General features: G+C 37.8%; 1 protein-coding gene across 1 annotated transcript in view; it reads right to left on the reverse strand.

The window, feature by feature from the left end:
• LOC129768389 (probable phospholipid-transporting ATPase IA) overlaps positions 1–16,174 on the reverse strand; it is a 250,423-nt gene that overhangs the window by 204,164 nt on the left and 30,085 nt on the right. The window lies entirely within an intron of this gene.

The following is a 16,174-nucleotide window of genomic DNA, read 5'->3' on the forward strand; positions in this document are numbered from 1 at the left end:
GTTCCAAAGGAGTGAAAAATGTGCCAAAAGTGAAGGACAGAAGAACCAATATTTAGATTTCTACCCATCTAGAATTTCCTTTGAGACAACACTGCACAACAAATCTTCACAGCACATGAGCGACCACAACGAATTAAATTCTCGATATTCTGGCTGGGGATAGTAAAAGTGGGAGAATGTGGGGCGGAATGTTGAGCTGACTATCGTGATTTTTATTATTGGATTTATTTTTTTCCCCTCCCGGCAAGTGGGAGTTTATAGTTTAACGATGTCATCAACCAAACAAAACGATTGGTTGCTCGGTTCATACGATGATCGAATCTAGGGCTTATTATTTTATTAGGTTATGAACCAAATTAACGGCCGAAACAACGTTATCGATTGAGAACCACACTGGTCTGGCGGTTATGTTGTCGCTAGCCACTATGCTGATTGAACACGATGATTAATTTTCATTTTCAACTATCTTAAGGTTCTTCAATTTTTTATGGAGCTTTTCGCTTTATCGGTTGTCCATTGCAGCCATAGCTTTTTCGGCAGGTTTCAATATATGATCTATTGGATAGAACACCGTTCAGAGTATTTCTCAGAATAACAGTAATAAAGGGTGTGTCACATCAAATTGCATCACGGAAAAAACGCTGTAGAAATTCGCCCAGTAGACCGATCCTTTTGAAAATTTTAGACAGTAAAATAAAAACTATTAAACAACTTTTGGCATTTTCTTTTTATTCATACTTCGAGCCCAAGCCCGTATGCTCGCACCTTCCTCTTTACCCCGTCCATAAGGTTCTGTACAACGTCAGGTTGTAGTTGTTTTTGAACAGAAATCCATTTTCTCTTGAAGTCCGCCTCCGATTTGACAATTTTTGGGTTCTTCCGGAGGGCCTGCTTCATAATCGCCCAATATTTCTCTATTGGGCGATACTCCGGCGCGTTGGGCGGGTTCATTTCCTTTGGCACGAAGGTGACCCCGTTGACTTCGTACCACTCCAACACGTCCTTTGAATAGTGGCACGAAGCGAGATCCGGCCAGAAGATGGTCGGGCCCTCGTGCTGCTTCAATAGTGGTAGTAAGCGCTTCTGTAGGCACTCCTTAAGGTAAACCTGCCCGTTTACCGTGCCGGTCATCACGAAGGGGGCGCTCCGCTTTCCGCAAGAGCAGATCGCTTGCCACACCATGTACTTTTTGGCAAACTTGGATAGTTTCTGCTTGCGAATCTCCTCCGGAACGCTGAATTTGTCCTCTGCGGAGAAGAACAACAGGCCCGGCAGCTGACGAAAGTCCGCTTTGACGTAGGTTTCGTCGTCCATTACCAGCAAATGCGGCTTCGTCAGCATTTCGGTGTACAGCTTCCGGGCTCGCGTCTTCCCCACCATGTTTTGCTTTTCGTCGCGGTTAGGAGCCTTCTGAACCTTGTATGTACGCAGGCCCTCCCGCTGCTTGGTCCGCTGGACGAATGAACTTGACAAATTCAGCTTATTGGCGACATCCCGGACCGAACTTCTCGGATCACGTCTAAACTGCTTAACTACGCGCTTGTGATCTTTTTCACTGACGGAGCATCCATTTTTGCCGTTCTTCACCTTCCGGTCGATGGTTAGGTTCTCGAAGTATCGTTTTAGTACTCTGCTGACCGTGGATTGGACGATTCCCAGCATCTTACCGATTTCCCGATGTGACAACTCCGGATTCTCGAAATGAGTGCACAGGATTAATTCACGACGCGCTTTTTCGTTCGACGACATTTTTCCAAATTTACGAAAAATTGACAGTGAAGCATGGCCAACGTGATCTATACACTCTTATCTGATTATAAGCGAAAGCTGAAGATATAATTCCTAAAAATTAAATTTCTACAGCGTTTTTTCCGTGATGCAATTTGATGTGACACACCCTTTAATCTAATTCATATTTAAATGTGTTCCTACGGCTTTTCTAGATATGCGTGATTTTTTCAGTGTTGCGCTGTACAAAAAATTTTTTTTTATATTTCCAAAGGGTCTGGCTGGGTAAGGGAGTAAAAAGTTCCCCCAAACCAAATCACCAGCTGTATGTAAAATATTGTATAGGGTACTAAATAAAACATATTGGCAGTAGTACCATATATTTGAGTCCTCATATGATACACTATAGGATCTATCTTTTGAGGCTTTGAGACAAAAATAAGAAAAAATACTGAAAGAACATCTTACTAAGGTGTTTCGATAAATTTGTTCAAACAATTTTTTCATCAAAAACTCTAATAATAAGAAAAGAAAATACGCAGTACAAATTTTTTTTTTATATATTTTCTGGCATTTCGAAACTTTGAAAAAAAATATAACTTTGAGATCCACTTCTGATATAATTTTTATTTAAATGCGTTCGTATGTGTCTTATTTTCTACATGTGGCATAATTTTTCCTGAATTTTTAAGAGCATTGCGAGACACAAAAAGAATTTTCTTCATCGTTTGCATTATTATTTTTATTTTCATGAAATCAATCATTTTATTGTATTCGTGGTTTTCAATTGTAAGATTAAAATAAAAAAAATAAAAATTATTCGGATTTTTTGAAGTGTCTTCCCATTAACCCGAATGATCTTTCCACAAGGATTTTTTCTCACAGAGCTCTATCGTACTACTGACTACTGTGAATTTGGTAAACTTAGATGGTTTCCAATGTAAAGATAATCTCATATATTTTATATTTTAAGATACGATAAAAAAATCGCAATGCTTTAAATATACAGATAAAATTTAGACATATGAAAAACAAAATAAAAAAAAAATATTAGAGCAGTAATGGGTCTCTAAATTCGAAATAAATTAAAATGCCCAAAGGCCAAGAAAAACAATTTTTTTTCGCGCAACCTCTTGAAAATTTATGAAAAAATTACGTTACATGTGGAAAAAAACACATACGAACGCATCTAAATTAAAATTAGAGTAAATTTGGGTCTCAAAGTATTTTTTTTTCAAAATTTCGAAATGCCTGAAAATATATATTTTTTGTACCGCGGAAAACGCTTTAAAACTTCTGAAAAAAGTCATATATAGACGTAGGAAGAAGTGTGAATACAAACTAGAGTAGTATTAAAGTAAATTATTTTGGTTTGACCAGTCGAAAATATGAACATATAAATAAAATTGTCTTTTTCATGATATACAGTAGTTTCACAGAATATGTTAACACAATTTTAAATATAATGCATATGCATTTCACAATTTTAAAGGTACATAAAGTCCACCTTCTATTGGTGTTAATGCGCCCCACATTTGAGCTAACTTTCAATCAATCACCACAAAAATAATTAGGCACGCATTCAGATCTTTTCTGGATTATAACACTTACAAATATAGTGAACATCATGCTTGCATACCATTTGTATCAGATTTACATAGCTAAGACATGTAATTAATGCATTTCGATGACCTCGATTCTGATCATGAGTTGTCCGATTCACTAATGTTGTTTTGTCCACATGATTTCTATGGCAATCGCTTGGCGCGCTGCAGTTTGTTTATTCTGTCCTTCGCGCATAGCAGAAATAAAGTTTCTCTATGTTGAATGTCTTGAGGTGAACACTTCTAAAATGCCCAAGAAAATGCAATATAGTGAAGAAAGCCTAAATTATGAATGGATCAATATGATGACAGTAAACTCAAACAATGATAAATGCAACATCTTCTTGAGAATTCGAATGTTTTCATTCAAAAAGGGTGTTTTCTAAAACCGGACAAACCATGATCAGTGGTGGACGAACCATGTTCATAATTTCTCTTTGAGGAAAACCGTTAAAAATCGTAAAAATTAGAATAATTTCAACGCATTTTTCACCATGAATCCTATGGTGTACCATATAAGGACTCAAATATATGGCACTACTGCCAAAATGTTTTATTTAGTACCCTATACAATATTTTCCATACAGCTGGTGATTTGGTTTTGGGGACTTTTTACTCCCTTACCCAGCCAGACTCTTTGGAAATATAAAAAAAAAATTTTTTTGTGCCGCGCAACACTGAAAAAAAAATCTGAAAAAAATCACAAATATCTAGAAAAGCCGTAGGAAAACATTTAAATATGAATTAGAGTAGTACTGATTCTCTAAATCACAAGAAAAATTCAAAATACCAATATTTTTTTAGTACTAATTTTTGATGAATTTAGTAAGATGCACATTCAGTATTTTTTTCAAATTTTTATCTCGAAGCTTTTGAGGACGGCGTAAAATAAACGAAAAAGTACGTTTTTCATTATAGATTCTATGTTAAACCACATAGGGGTTCAAATAAACCGTCAAATTTTCTTATTCAATATCCTTTACAATATTTGCCATACAGCTAGTGATTTGATTTGGGAGCACTTTTTACTCCCTTACCCAGGCCCTTTAGAATCCGCGCTTCTTACGCAAAGACTTAGACTGGCTTGTAACTTTGGAACGGAGCATCGGACTAACCTGGGACAAAAACTACATTAAAGTAAACATCCCAGAGAACATTTTAAGCCAGAAATATATTTTTTTTCCAGTTCCCATAGTGTACTACCCCCTTAAATCGCTTCAATATCACAATCACGCGCCACAAAAGTAACCAGTGGCGTAGTGTAGAGGGGGCGGTCTGCGCGACCATGATAAGTATATTATGAAACAATTCAAAATAAATCTATCAATATTTTGAATGATCGTCATCCGTCAGTGATTGGCAGTGTTATTTAGTGTAAAACTTTACTATGGAACTTTTTTGCGACCTTCATGCTGCAATCAAAATAAAATTTGGATGGAAATTTAAGTGTACCCATAGCACCCGCCCCGGGTGTCACCCGGTCACGCTACGCCACTGAGAGTAACATTACCTTTTTATTACGCAAATACTTATACGGAACGTTGTTAATTATTAACCAAATCCTTCGTGTACAGTAACTTTGAAGTACACCGAGCACTTGAATCCGTGGTATTTCTATCCAAGGTTCACTCCACATATCAAAACCTAATCGACGGAGCAGTGAAATATTGATACCTTCGTTAACACCACTGTTGCAGCTTTACGTAGTGAGCAGTACGATCCCAACCCAGCACCATTGCATCATTCGGACCCGCACAGCACCTGCAACGGTCTTCTCTGTCGAGCTCTCACCATGATGATTTGGCCCATATTTGGTTCGTCGTTTTGTTTGGCCGTTTTCCTTTTTGTTGGTTCACTTTTCTTGTCCGCAGTAGTATTTCTGGCACCTCCCTTGAAGCGGAACAATCGCCGGTCGCCAAAGTGCTTATGCTTCACTCGCCCTCACACATTCTGTGATGTGCTACATATAGGGTATATTATCGTTGTACACCGACCGACCCTCTCCCCGCTGGAACTGTCTGGGAATCAGTTCTCCAGCAGGAGATGCACTATTTTGGGTGCTGGAGCGAAATGTCGTCCAAGGACAAGGAGGGCCAACATAAACAGCGAGCAAACAATGACACGATTTGGGTTCACTCAGTTAAGCGAAATGTTGACACTTGGAGATTATTTTTTCACTTGTTAAACTTATTCGGTAAAAAATTTAAACCTCCGGTTCACACATCGCGCGATAATGGGCGAATTGGAGGGTGGTGAGCCCACCAAAGTTGCACAGTTGCATCAGTGTAATTTTTGGCGCTGCGATAAATAAAGCCCGACTGTGCGCCGTGTGGAAGTTCTCGGAACTCGAGAACGACGAAAGTACAGATGCAAACGAGGGATTATTTGTGTACAGCTTTTGTGCACAGCCTAATCCTTCGTCCAGAGTAAGCGACTGTTGTGCTCTAGATTGCACATAAACTTAAGCCGAGCGAGAGCTTTCACAAAGGGACTATTTATGGGCGCTGGGATTCTGGGTCCGCAATGATTGCAAATCTGTTCCGTAAATTGAGGATGGCTAGTGGAGAATAGCTATTCCGATTGGACGACACACACCTTGGTTGAGATAATTTCTGGTAATGGTTTGGAGCTATTGTTCAGGATAATGAAGTTGAAGCTGTTGTATTTTATGGACTTCGTAACTATCGATAAACAGGACGTATGTACGACAGAATGACCTCCAACCAACTATGCTTTTGTATATAATGGATTTATCGAAGGATACAGTGAAGCTTCGATATTATCAAGGATCAATATTCAGGCATTCCTTACCAAACCGATATAATGGTTCTCAGATTTTCGTGAAAAGATGTAGTTTTGTTTTTTTTCACAAAATTTTTTCATTTTGTGTTTCCATTTTATCTGAAAAATCAACTTTTTGCCCCTTGTTTTTTCTTCCAAAAATGACTTTTGTCGTAGGACAACGTCTTTCATTAGGGGTGCCAAATCAGAAAACAGGTCACGTTTTTATGAAATAAAGTTAACGTTAATAATAATTTTTTTTGCGAACGTATTTCAACGATTGACATACTAATGGAACCGGAAATTTTCTAAGATTTGTTCTATATGCTATACATTACAATCCCATAGTCTATACATGGTTTAAATTGAGGAAAATTGGAAGCATTCCCATTTCCCCATACTTTTGTTCTGTCCGTTTGTGTGCTTTCCCGAACAGAGCTGTCAATAACGTGCAACTTATGCAGCCGCTAGAATAGAAACAGCGAAAAGGGATGGCGAAAAGAGAATATTTTCGAAGTAAATTCTATCCTTGCATAGTAAGTAAGTTGTCGCTAGCGTATAAGTATTGCATCTCCTCTGACAAAAATTCACATAATCTTTCTGTGTCCGAAACAACAACGGTCGCTTATTCTACTCGTTTTGTGTTTTATGTTTCTCCTCGAGCTGTGAACGCTAGCGAATATTTCACTTGAAGTGCATCTGGCATTGCAATTAACACAACCATCCGAGCAATGGTAAAGCAGGCGAAAAGAAAAAGAGTGCAAATAATTATAGGTCACTTCTAGCCATCAGTGTTTGGTTTTGTGTTTGTTGCTTGTTTTCGCTGCGCGAAACTTAGAATTTGTTCATTTCCTGTTCATGTGAATAGCACACCTTCGATACTTTTAGTTGTGATTCGTATTTGCTCTCGTGCAATGATGGAAATCACGCGAACATGATTCGATCCATTATTAATCGCAAACTGCACAGATCGCGATCTGTACAACTTGCGATCAACGATTAATCCTCTCCCTTTTCAATAAAATGATATTCTCTTGGTTAATCTGAGTTTATTAATGCATCGCTCCACGGAGTCTAGATAGGAAAATCGAAAAACTCTTTTCCCTCGGTTGGTGTGTAAATCACAGTAATTTGCTCCGCGGAATCAAGTGTTTCTATAGTATATGATTCGCAGTTTCTCGCCTCCCCGCTCAGTTTAGCTTGCGGAGATGTAGAATGCAAAAGAAAAGTTTCTAATATGTGATAGGAGCAAAATGCAGTTTTGTTTATGAGTAAAAAAAAAGATAAAAATGCCATATTTTTTATGTTTTTGAAAGAAATCCGGTTAAATCAGATGATGTTTAATCGATACATAATTTTATTTTTATAATTCATTGGATATGAGACACTTTTGCCATTGATTCAATAAATGTGTAATTAATACCAGCAATGTGTATCCGAAAAGATTGGCAGTTTTGCCAAACAAAGATTTTTTGACGTAGGATTACGTCTTTCGGGAACATAATGGGGTACAAATTGAAAATCGAAAATGGAGAACATCGTGAAAATTGTCCAATTTCAAACGCTTATTGCTCAGTCATTTCATGATGTATTGATGAAATTTTTGCGTCAATCGATTTCAGCACTCCATAACAGTTTTTTTATATTGAATAAAATAATATATGTCATGAAACTCACTATCGAACAATTGAAAAATCTCAACTCCTATCCCAACGGAAATATCCACTTCAGATTGGTCGAAATTGACGACACATGCGGGCGGTTCCCTAACAGAGACATCAAAACCAAGCTTCCTGGGTGTAATCGGCATTACAAATACATGAAAGTAGGGGGAGCTTTTGTTCCCTCCGAAATGTGTTCCCTAACAGAAACATCAAAATCAAGCTACCTGGAGGAAATCAGCGTTGCAAATACATGAAAGTAGCAGGAACTTTTGTACCTACCGAAATGTGTTCCCTAACAGAGACATCGAAAGCAAGCTGCCTGGGGGAAATCGGTATTGCAAATATATGCAAGTCGGGGACATTTCTATATTGCAAGTGAGGTGAGTGATACGATAAATTCTACCAAATAACATTTGAATGTGGAACTCTAGTGTTGGTTTCTTCGTGAAATTTCATATGAATGAGCGATCGTGTATTGTGAAAAATTTAGCACAAGTGGGAATGTCTAAGTGTAAAGTTGTATATGGTGGCAGTTGTATTAAAAATTACTTGATATGGTCAGTGTTAAGTCAGAGCGGATCAAGTCGCAAAATAGAAAAGTTTGAGATATTGATCAAATTAGGTTAAGTATTTTGTAAGCAACATTCCACATTAGTCAGATCAGGAAAATCACGCGTAAAGCAAGAATAATTTATTGAAATTGTTTTGAACGCTCAATGAAAACCCCTTATAGTACTAAACTTCAAACTCGTTTTTCTCGAAATCATAATAATGTCACATGATCCGGTTTGACTTAATACCGACCATATATGAAACGATTTATTTCAATTTTCATAAATAAAATCCAAGGTTTGTTCCCGCTCGAGAACGGGTCGTTTGGTTTAAGCTGTCTGTTTTGTCGTGTTCATTTTCACCCAAGGATATTTTATATGTCGAGAAAGATTGGAAAAGTTAAGAAATATTCGAAAATGTGATTTCCCATATGCTCTACATATAGTATTAGGTGTTGTTAGTCCAATTAAAATTCGCATTGGGTTGAATAAACACTCACAAAATAAAAATTATAAAAGAAAATTACCTTTCTCATTTCAAATATGCTTTCTCTATATTAAAGTAACATGTTTTTACTGATGAGAAAAATTGATAATTGTGTTCGGTATTGGTAATTATCTTATATTACATTGGTGAGTTTTTTTTTCTTTATTCCATCCATACACAACACAGGAGGCATCTCGTCTAGGATCACAGAGAGCGGTTTTCATCAAATCTCGTTCCACTTCGGTATCTTTTATCTGATACGCACCATCCAACGAATGTTACCATCATTCTGTCATCATCACTCGGTAAACACTGGTGGAGTTAACAAACAATACCCAACAACCAAACCAAAACAGCCCTTTTCAGGAGGCCACCAAATCATTATCAAAGAGTTTAACGATGTAATTCTTCAAACATATCCAAAATCAACAGATAGTCTAACGTAATCCTATGTCAACTATGCGGTCGTGTCTCGGACACAACCCTCCTGTGCCTTTTTGTACATGACACACTTATAAGGTTATTCAAATGTTATAAGACACATATGTACATATGTATGTATACTAAGGTGGCAGCGAAAATGGTCATTACAAATATCAAAACCGACCATGTACATTTTGTTTATTGGCCCCAAAAATGACCTGTGCAAAGTTGCAGCTCGATTGGATATGATTTAGGGATGCCTCAAAGCGGTCAAAGTTTTGATTTGTTGATCCTCGAATATCTTCAAGGGAGGGGAGGTGCTTTAACCCTTTCAAGTACAACGTCGAGTCTCACTCGATATGAAATGATTGTGCCAAAACGTACAATATCGAGTCACAAGGCGCTAAGACGCTCAGCAGAGTAGTGAAATTACTCGATACGTGACCCATTGAAGCGTTTGCATTTGGTCCGCTCTATTGAAAATTAAATCGTATGGGAAGGGGTTAAAGGAAATTTGGAAAATCGAAATTTTGTTTTCGATGCCAAATATCTCAAAAATGCATAAAACGTCGAGATCTGGTGTTATCTCGAAAAAAAAAAATTTGGCCGAAAATCGACTTCTTGGGAAGTAGCCTGAGTGCCCACTGCATTTCGGAGGGCCAGCATGGCTTCATGCCCAAGCGGTCGACGACTACCAATTTAGTGAAGTTTACTTCGTTCATCATCCGCGAAGTGGAACTAGGCCATCAAGTAGTTGCCATCTATCCGGACCTATCTGCAGCGTTCGATAAAATGAACCACGATATTGATTTGGCTAAATACGACAAATTAGGCGTTCATAACAATCTGCTTGTCTGGCTATCCTCTTATCTAACTGGTCGAAATATGTCTGTTAAAATTGGAAACTATGTTTCTTCTCTCTTCCCCGTGACATCCGGTGTTCCTCAAGGCAGCCATCTCGGACCATTTCTGTTTCTGTTATATATGAACGATGTTAACAATATTCTGAAATGCCTTAAGTTGTCGTGCGCTGATGACCTAAAACTGTATTTAGTGATACGGAAACCAGGCGATACTAGTTTCCTACAGGATCAATTTCGCCGAATGGTGCCAACTGAACCGCATGGTACTCAATGTTCCGAAAGCTCCGTAATATCATTCGGCAGATATCGTGCATTGATTCATCATAACTATGCCCTATCGGGCACTATCTTGCAACGGGAACAAACTGTTAAGGATTCGGGCATACTCATTGATTCTAAGCTCACATTCAAGAATCATGTCGCTTACGCGGTATCAAAAGCTTCCTCTCGTCACGGCTTCATATTTTGCTTCGCTAAAACCTTCAAAAATGTATATTGTCTAAAAGCTTTATATTACTAATTGGTGCGGCCTCTTGTGGAATACTCGGCTGTAGTGTGGTGTCCATACTACCGTTGTATGCTTATTAACAATGATGGTCCCACCTCATTCCCCTACAAAGGTTTGAGCCGGACGAGTTATCTTTAAGATAATTACTTATGAGAATTTACATTTGTATTATCAATCTGAACCAGTAAAAAGATTTATAACTTTATAAGGCAGCACGCGAGCTTTCTTATTCCATGGCATGTCAAGAAAATTTACAACCCGAAAAAATCCTTGACCAATTGGGATTTGAACCCAATACCTATGTCCGTATCAACCGTGAATTTACAAGAGCATTCCCGCTTTACTAGATTCTCGATAATTGTCCGCTAATGCGATCGTTTCCTAGTCCAGAAAGCTTAGCATCCCCAAGCCTAATTCGAGCCAACACTTCAGGCCTTTCATATTCTAAGGATAACATTCCCACTGGAACTCGCAATCAGATCTGCCACACTCAGAAAAAATCTCGTTATAACCATTTATTTAACAAATGAATTTACGAGTATTCCGATTGGGCTATCCCCAGCTACATTCCGGTTTTCACATCAAACCCCTCTAAATGATGTTAGCTTATTTCAAAACTGATAATTCGAAAACTGTTATGCCCTTCATAACTTGGGTTATTCACATGTCCGTTGGAGCTCGCAATCAGATCTGCTTCAACTCAGAAAAATCTCGTTATAACCATCTATTTAACAAATGTGTTTACGAGTATTCCGGTAGGGCTATCCCCAGCTTCGTTCCACTTTCAATTTGTAATCTCTTGTAATGAGGTTCATCCTAAATTGTTCATGTCTGTTTACGCGCGCGATGCTCAAACTATTGTAGACTTCGCATTTTTTTTAAATCTAATATCAAAAAGTTACAGGAGGGTTGTGTCCGAGACACGACCGCATAGTTGACGTAGGATTCCGTTAGACTATCTGTTGATTTTGGATATGTTTGAAGAATTACATCGTTAAACTCTTTGATAATGATTTGGTGGCCCTGAAAACGGCCGTTTTGTTTGGTTGTTGGGTATTGTTTGTTCACTATACCAGTGTTTACATGAAGGACAGTAAACCGTCATTGGATGGTGCGTATCAGATAAAAGATACCAAAGTGGAACGAGATATGATGAAAACCACCCTCCGTGATCTTAGACGAAATGCCTCCAGTGTTATGTATGGATGACATAAAGAAAAAAAACTCACCAATGTATGATAATTGCCTATACCGAACACAATTATCAATTTTTCTCATCAGTAAAAACATATTACTTTAATATAGAGAAAACATATTTCAAATAGAAAAGGTAATTTTCTATTATAATATTTACTTTCTGAGTGTTTATTCAACCCAATGCGAATTTTAATTGGACTAACAACACTATATGTAGTACTATACGTAGAAATCACATCACGGTTTTATTTGTGAAAATAAAATTTTTATATATCAAGCCATTTTTAACACAACTGTGACAATATACAATTTTACACTTACACTTGTGCTGAATTTTCCACAATACACGATCGGTCATTGATGTGAAATTTCTCGAAGCAACAAACATTAATATTCCAAATTTAAATTTTATTTGCTAGAATTAATCGTACCACTCACCTTACTTGCAATATAAAAATGCCCCCGACTTGCATATATTTGCAATGCTGATTTCCCCCAGACAGCTTGGTTTTGATGACTCTGTTAGGGAACCGCCGCATGTGTCGACAATTTCGACCAATCAGTAGTGGGTATTTCCGTTATGATATGGGTTGAGATTTTTGAATTGTTCGATAGTTAGTTTCATGTCATATATTATTTTCTTCAATATAAAAAATTGTTATGAAGCGCAGAAATCGGTTGATGCAAAAATTTCACCAATCCATCATGAAATGACTGAGCAATAGGCGTTTGAAATTGGACAATTTTCACGATAATCCTACGTCAAAACAAAAATTGCAAAGTCTACAATAGTTTGAGCATCGCGCTTATACATCTGGAGGTACTGGAGGCGAGACGCAACTTTGTGATGGCAAGCTTCATCGGTGATCTGATCCAGGAAAACATCGATTGCAGTTCGCTGTTAAGTTGCCTTCACATAAACAACCGCCGTTGTAATTTACGTTCACAGATTTTTCTGTATATTCGTCCCTCACGAACCAACTACGGACTTAACGTGCCCATGCGAAGGATGTGCTAAATCTTCAACAGATGCTACGATGTTTCGCGTTACAAAAATAAGTGTAGGTATCGTAGTGTTCTTAATTAATGTGTATAGTGCAAGTATATTTTGACGTAGGACTACGTCTTTCATTTCTGTACCGGGGTGTAAGTTTAACGTTTCGAAAACGAGAGAGTGACGCTGAAGTGCAAGGTTTTGAACATTAATACCTATTTACCGGCTGAATGGAGCGGTATATATATAATCACTTCATCTGAAAGATACAATGTCGAAGAGTTATATATCTTTAAATCGCTTGCTAATGCGCTTAGGCAAATAAATACTTGCGCATTCGGTTGCAATCGTATTCAAGAGCATAAGTTTCTGTTCCGCTTTCGCATGGAATAGTCGTGTAAATTATTTGATTGAGCTTGCGCCCGAGCGGAGGAATATTTGCAGACATTTGCGCATTCGGTTAGGTGTTCCGTGATGCAATAGCATTAGCACTACACCCAGGTTTTGTTTAACGCAGGGTTTCCAATCAACCCGTTTTTTCACGCCGTTTTTCTCCGCGGATTTTCTCACGCGGAAACCGCTACCGTAGCAATATCACATCTCACTTTTCTTCTTCTTGCACCCTCAGAGCATATGACGGTAATTAGTGCTTGCGACGGGACTTAGCGCTTATTACGAAAATTAGTGCCGCACTCTATCACGATGCTTACGTAGCTTTTAGGTGACCTTTTTTACGCGATTTTCCAATTAACGCAGTTTTTTTATACGGATTTTCCAATTAACGCGGTTTTTTGTTCGAATTTTCGGATCAACGCGGTTTTTTCACTCGGATTTTCCTTTGAATGCGGTTTTTTACGCGGTTTTTCATGCGAATTTTCGAATTAACGCGGTTTTTTTACGAGGTACGTATCCCCCGCGTAAAGAACCTGGGTGTATATTGCATTAGTTTTTATTCTGCTTTCACATGGGATGGTCATGACCAATCTCGTGTATTCTCACGAATAAAAAAACGAATCAAATATCAAATATCTTCAGTTGCTTTTACAAAGGCACTTAAACGCATCGGTTCTTTTCAGAACACCCTAACAAGTTCGAAAGGGTTGAATTTTATATTAATAACAATTCCAAACTTATACTCATCCACCCAAACTAAAAAAGCTAAAAAGAAAAACTCAGCAATCTTTCAAAAGATTCATTCATTCATCCATTGAGAATTGATTCAGATGCAATTTCAAATAAATGATTACTGAGACAGTGATAGTCCTACGTCTACCTTTCGGTTATATCACAGATATAACCCAATCCTAGTTTTTTGTTATTGGGGTGAATATTTTACCTGTTGACTAAATAAATAATAAGTTATTGTTGTGATGCTTTATGTAGCTTCTCAATACTGGTTTACATAGTTTTAAGCATACATAAACAAGTATGAGTACATTGGGTACCCGATAAAAAAACATAAAAATTGATTTTTGTCCGCGGCTACACACTGTGCGGCGAAGGGATCAATTCACTGATTAAATCGGTACCAGAGAATCGATCTTTGAAAAACTTAATGCCTTTTTCCTAATTTGTATTCTATAAAAAATGTTGTCTTTTTTAACTATGGAATAAATATTTGACTTTTGTTTTCAATCATCAAAGGTAATTTATTTTGATTCTCAGCATGAAGGTTACAAAAAAAAAACTGAATGCCCCGAAAAATTGTATTTTCCAGGGCATTCATATTTTATCGTCATGAAATTATTTAATTGAATTTTGGAGTACAAAGAATCGATTCAAAAAATCGATAATCGGAGAATAAAACGTTAGAAGATCGATGTCGATCCAATATTGCCCAATCCAAGGCTGGATTATTACATTTCCTCCTATCAGTATCAGTTTCAGTTTTTTATAGTTGTAAAATCGAAACATCACTGTACAAGGAAAATGTTATGTTTAGGAATGTCTTAAAATTCAGTTTCGTTTCAATACTTTCCCACAAGATAATTAACTCCCAGAGAACCTTACAATAACCTCTGTCATCAGAACGAAAGATCGTTTACCACACCTAGCCAGTCTATCGTTCACGTTTTGCTAATTGGATTAGAACGAGACCCCAACGAATGTCACCCAAACTTTCATCGAGTATCGCAGCCTATAAGCATCTCCCCGGTGGTGCCGGAATTTGGTAGTGAGCAATATCGTGGAGGAGGCTGTCGTAAAAAAAAGACTAACACGCAAACCGGACAACAGAGCCGTCCTGCAACTGCAAATTTCCGTTCCATCAAAATCACTCGTCGCCAGGGAATGGCTATCGTTCGTCACCTTTGGCCGTCAGCGTGGGCATGGACTCTCGGTTTCGGGAAATTCGAAACTGTAATCAATAATGGTGTCATCATTTGGACCGGCAAAAGATTGTCCCCCACTGGGGGCATCGAAGTTATAGCGGGAGTAGATTAAGTCGGTGAGTTATACCGACGGTGTGTTCGGCACTCCCTTCTTTGAAGCGTTGTTTTTTTGTTTTGTTTTTCGGGAGACACACCTTTTCGTTGTCTGTTATTTTCTGGTGCTAAAAGGTTTTCTCCATTATCTATTTGCACCATTTAATGTATTTCCTGTGATATTTCACCGGAGGTGGGAGCATCATATGCACGTGTGTTTTTTTGTTCTGTGTGAAAGTCTTCTCAGTCAGGTGTTTACGGTGGCGGTTGTAAGCATTTCCTGCAAACATCGGATGATAAGCCCCGGGAACATAGTTGGAACAGTTTTATGAGTTTTTCCGGGGAACAACCGGTTCGTTATGATTGTGTCATAAAAAGTTACGGTACAGTAATTGAGAGGGTGGGAAAACACTTCGCTTTTGTCGTGTGGCCTTCGAAGTAGCCAATCGCAGTAATAAGTGTTAGCATGGTTTTTGCAGCGAGAATGTTTGGCATAAATTTACATTGTTTCGAAATGTTTAAGGACTGTAGATATAATAATTCTTCAAATAAATTAACATTCGCAATAAAGTATACTTATGTTTCAACGATCGGAGTGTGACTGGAATTGAAATCATAAAACAATCGTCACATGAAACCGCCTATCAGCTGACTCAACCCACTCCGTTTTTTTTAGGCTTTCTTCACATGATAGTGAGTAACCAAAATGTCCTTCTTCATTTTCCTTTGATCAAATTTTTTGAGTAATTTGTTTACTTCTTTTACTGTTTGCACCTATTCCCCTTTATTTCACGCGGCGAATGACGTGAGATAGCAAAAATAAATCAATTCCATAAAAATATACCGAACCGATCACTAAAGAGTAATAACTCTTTATCTATACAGTCCAATGCAACAGATCGATGCATTCTAGAGTGATATCCGAAATAATAAAAAGCAATTTGATTTTTC

Source organism: Toxorhynchites rutilus, chromosome 2 (assembly GCF_029784135.1).
Source record: "Toxorhynchites rutilus septentrionalis strain SRP chromosome 2, ASM2978413v1, whole genome shotgun sequence".
Taxonomy (NCBI): Eukaryota; Metazoa; Arthropoda; class Insecta; order Diptera; family Culicidae; genus Toxorhynchites; species Toxorhynchites rutilus.